A 5516-nucleotide genomic window follows, 5' to 3' on the forward strand; every position below is an offset into this window, starting at 1 on the left:
GCGGGCGGGTAATATTTTCCAGACGTCTTGACTTTTTTCTTTCCTGCTGTTGCTTTTCTGCCTCCTCCACGTTATGGGGTCTTCTAACAAGTGAGACTTGGAGGTTGTTTTAATAGGGCGGAGGATGGGGACAGGGAGGAGGAAGGGAGGTCCTGGGGGGGGGGGAGGGAGGAAGAACTGCCCATTCAGACTAAGTTGGGTCTCGAACCAGTTCAACTGAGTTGAATTCAATTAGCCTAATTGCAAATATTTGCAGAAAAATGCAATACACATATGTTGTCACCACCTGATTTCCTCTTCATGTACAGCAGTTTGGAAAACAGAGCCTCGCTTTTAAAATCCCTTGAGCTGTATTTGTGTGCTTGGGGTGCAGAAGTTTCTCTTGCAAACGTACTTCACACAGTACATTTCTTATAAGTGAATTGAGTCTATGGATTTATGAATTAGTGTTCTTTCCTTGATATGAACTAACTTCAGTTTCTTGATCTATCCTAGCTTCCAGGATTTCCTCACACACTCACTTTCTCTCCAACTACTTGCACTAAGAAATAACACTGAACCTCCCCACGATCCTGACTGACTTCTGCAGATGTAGTTTGCAGAAACTCGGAAATAAACCGTATTGTCTCAAATTCTCATACGAGTTTTGCCCAAGAAACTTTTATACTGATCTCTCTCTCTCTCTCTCTCTCTCTCTCTCTCCGTCTATACGTGTATTGTAAGCTTGCAGTTAACCACGTGAATAGATTATTATAGTTAACTGCAACCCTTCCATCAGCTTCCAGAGTCACAGTGCCCTGTAAATATTATTAGCTCTGATATAGGAGATCGTTATCTTTATGTCCCTTTGCTACTTCATTGTAAATTTTCTCAAATCCGGAGAGCATTTTTTCCTGGGGAAGCCTGTAAGTTATTAAAAAGGACCACTAGGTGGCACTGTTTAGGAAATAATAAGAGGTGAGATACACATGCTGAGTGGAGAATCACAGCAGCCAGCCCTAACTAGATTGTTAAAATAGACATGGTAAACGTGGGTGAACCCATATATACACACAGTCTAACAGATACTGGTGTACATTTAACAACTGTATCTTTTGAGGGCAGGGATCATTTTAATTTTTATCTTCTGCCATGCTGTTTTCTTTAGTCTTAATAAGGTAGTTACTGTGCTAGACATGCTTTTAAGTCTGCAGACCTGGTCATGTTTGATCACAGTTGTGAAACATGATTGTGACTCTTCACTAAGTTATTATCACACAGTTCATATTTGCTAGTAGGGGGGATAAACAACAAAGCATTCTTTAATCGTGCTAGGAAACTGTTTTAAGTCTGGTGGGAATGTTGAAATGCCAAGAGTAATCCTGGGCTACCCAGTTTACCCTTTGCTCCCATGGCTCATGAAGCCATATGCCGGCCACCTCAGCAGCACCAAGGAGTATTTCAAGTACAGGCTCAGCAGGTGCAGAATGACAGCTGGACGCACCCTTGGCCATTTGAAGGGTCGCTGGTGTTGTTTACTTACAAGATTGGATCTCAATGACAAAAATACCCCAATGGTTATAGCTGCCTGCTCTATCCTGCATAATATCTGTGAAGCCAAGAGGGAAAAGTTTCCCGTAGGTTGGAGGACAGAGGTGGCGCAGCTGTCTGCTGAATTTGAACAGCCAGATACCAGAGCTATAAGAAAAGCTCAACACAGGGCCATCTGGCTTCATGGAGGCTTTGAAAGATCATTTTAATAGTGAGCCGGAGTAGTGTGTGTTGCTGTAGTGTTCTTTACCTGACCTTTCTCTTTTACGGCCCAGAATGAATCTTGTAGTGATTGCTGTGTGTGTAGGAATATAGGACTAAAACATTGTCAATGAACCTATTAATATTGTTTGTGAATGTTGTTATGGGTTCTGTCTGATCTCCTTGGTTTTCATGAGGCATTGTTGCTGGTCCCTGTTATAGCCGTTCTCTCCCATGCCCTGAGCAATCTGCTCGTAGACATCAACATTTCTATAGCTGGAGTGGAGCTGAATCTGCACGATCTCTTCTCCCCATAGGCCCAGGAGATCCAAACCCTCTTGTCTACTCCAGGCAGGAATGCGTTTGCAGCATGTAGCCAGCTGGGCAGATAAAGTCAACAATGGAGACCTGCTAGATGTGCTCACCAAGCTGGGCAACCAGGAAAAGGAATTTCAAAAATATGTGGGGCTTTAAAAGGGAGTGGGTGGCTTCCTGTCTGCCAGAGCCCTGGGCAGCAGAGTTCACAATGGTGATCAGAGAGGTCAGAGTGGGACATTGTGGGACAGCTCCTGGAGGCCTGCAGCACTGGATGTAACACAGTGTCTACACTGACACAACGGCAACCTAATTACATCAACCATGACTCTAAACCACTCACCGAGGTGGTGTTATTCAATCAGCGTAGAGAGGTGCTTATGTTAGCGGTTGGTTGCCTTGTATTGCCATAACCGGGTCGACCAGGCCTATCACTCCCATTGTTGCTAAGTCCCAGAAAACTTTAGTGTAGAAGAATGAGTCAGAAGAGCTGGTTATAACATAGTTAACACTGGTAGTCAGGGCTGGCACCTGAAGCGGGAAGCTCAAATGTCCCCATGCCCCCTCGCTTGGGCCAAAACTTTGAAAGGTCTCAATTCTGCCTTCTTCCTGTTCTACTCCTCTCATGGTACTGCTCTGCTACCTATTCCAGTAAAGGAGAACTAACAACTTAAAATGCCTTGTTAAAAAATTTAAAGTAACACTTAGCCTTCAAACACCTGAACAGCAAATGTAACTTTTCATGTCTGCATAGTAAACGCTGGCATTTTTATCTGTTTGAATAATCAAAAAGAACGAGGAGTACTTGTGGCACCATAGAGACTAACACATTTATTTGAGCTTAAGCTTTCATGGGCTAAAACCCTCAAATAAATTTGTTAGTGTCTAAGTTGCCACAAGTACTCCTTCTTTTTGCTGATACAGACTAACACGGCTACCACTCTGAAACTTGAATAATCAAAGTGGTGCTTTCTGTGCCTTCTTGGTTGCAAAGATCTGAACTGCTTCCTGAAGGTCCACAGTCTGGGACAGATCATGTTCTCTTGAGATGGTTGCAAGGCCGACCAGCCTCTCTTGTGTCATTGTGGAGCGTAGATGTGTTTTTATTAACTTCAGCTTTTAGAAGCTGCGTTCTCCACTGGCAACTGTTACAGGAATTGTTAGAAGTATGCGCGGAGCAACAAAAGCATTTGGAAAGAGAGTGGTCATCTTATTTGTGCACATATATTCCAGAATAGCCTTTGGAGTTGACCCTGCTGAAATATATCTTGAAAGGGCTTTCTGTTTATCACCTAAATCACTCGCATCAATATCACACGTCATCATGTGTTAACACTGTCTCTAGTGCCCTGCATTGCTGGTGTAGGTCTTCTTCAGGTATAATGAGGAATTTTGGAATATCATTCAACATCCCAAATATACTGCTGTGTTCCTTGAGCTGCATGAAATGTTCTTCAACTGACAGTATTGCACAATCTAGCACCCGGGTAAATAATTCAACTTTGATTTGTTGTTTGAGGTCTCTTCTGGGATTATCCTGTGCCTCATAATCAAAATGTCTTCTTTTTCGATGACTCTTGTATTCTTGAATGGATGGGAAAATAGCTTCAGTGTGAAGTTCCTCTGCCAACTTCTGTGCACTCTTCGGAACATTTTGAAATCTCTCATCTGATCAGTATGACTGTAGGTATGAGTTTGCTTTGTCCAGTTGTTCCATTGCTCCAGATATATCAAGGTCAACCCCTTGGAGTCTCTTGCTTACAACATTTATTTCAAACAGTATGTCATGCCACAACACTAAGCCACACAGAAATTTGAAGTTATGTATGTTTCTGGAGATTCCATTTCCCTCTGCCACTGTTCTCCCATGAACAGTTCCAGTCCATAATGGCAAGTATGGCATCATCTATCTTCCCAATTTGATGTTTGATAGGCTTTATCGCCTCCACACAACTTTCCCATGTGTGGCACTCCGTGGTTTCAGTGTCAGAGAGGATGTTCCCAGATGTTGCTTCAAAATTTGCCATCAATGAGTTGATGCAGACAAAAATACATAAATGGTCTGAATTACATTAAAAAATTCAGCAGCCTCACAAGAATCTGATGCTGCATCACTGGCCACCAAGTTCAATGAATGAGAACCACATGGGACAGAAAAAACTCGAGGGTTTAATTCTTGGATCCATATCTGCACTCCTCTGTTCTTTCCTCTCATGTTGGCACCATTATCATAGCCCTGACCTCTCATGTCAGCTATCGCAATTCCCATATCTTCCAGCTTTTTAAGAAGCACATTTGTCATGCCAGCTCCTGTAGTATCATCATTGTCAACAAATCCTAGAAAATGCTCTCTAACAGTCACCATTGCATGGACGTTTTCACTAGGTTTTGTTGTTGTTACAAAATGCACCATTAAAGTCATTTGTTCCGTATGGCTGATGTCAGGTGTGCAGTCCAGAATAACAGAGTAATATCTTGCTGACTTCAGATCTGCCACAATCTTCTGTTTGACTTTTGTTGCCAGTAACTGTATGATCTCATTTTGAATTGTTTTTCCAAGGTAGTGGTTTGGGTACATTTCTTGGATGGTGACTCTTCTTAGATGCTCCTGGAGTACAGCATCAAACTCAGCCATCAGCTCCACAATTTTAAGGAAGTTTCCATTGTTTGGCACATACAGCTGATCTGAAGTGTCTCGCAGTGCTAGGTTTTGGGTAGCAAGCATTCTCACAACTTCAATGAGCCTTTTCAGAACATTTTGCCAGTAAAGAGACTCTGATGCAATCTTCTCTGATGCTGATCATCTATGGTGGCATTTAACCTTAGTCTCATCTCAAGCTCTTTCCACCTATGTAATGCTCTCTAGTGATTTGCTGCCTTCTCATGGCATGCCAGATGTCTAGCCAGATTTTTCCAGTCCTTTCTTCCTGTAGAACCCAATGTGGCTGGAACATTAGACTGGAAGTTTTCAGCAAAAACAGTATGCAGCATTCTGGGTTTTTGAGTACATAAGCCATGGCCTCTCTACTTTGTCACCATTGGGGATTTCACGCCAGTAATGTGTTGGATGGAAACTTCTATTTTCATTGTCTTTGGGGAGCGTGAAGTTTTTCACTTGCTGTGGCCCATGCAATACAAGGAAGTGCCTCAGTCTACTTCTCAAGTGAGTCCACAGTCCTGGATCATCTTGACTTAAGGAACTAAACACAGCAGCAGCTGTTTCTTGTGCCTCCACCACACTCTTCTCTGATCTACACTTTTCTTCAGGAATGTGCATGGTTACATCCATTTGAGATGGAGGTATGGATGCTGTTGTAGCTGCCAGGTCACCTGCACTCTGACTAACTGGAAGGTCAGGCATCTCCTCACCACTCACATTCTCACTGGGGCCGGAAGGCTCACCATGAACATTTGTGTCTATGTATCTCAGGAGTGCTCCTTCCTGCTTAGATAGAAAAGCTTCCTTTGCT

This window comes from Gopherus evgoodei, chromosome 2 (assembly GCF_007399415.2).
Source record: "Gopherus evgoodei ecotype Sinaloan lineage chromosome 2, rGopEvg1_v1.p, whole genome shotgun sequence".
Classification (NCBI taxonomy): domain Eukaryota; kingdom Metazoa; phylum Chordata; order Testudines; family Testudinidae; genus Gopherus; species Gopherus evgoodei.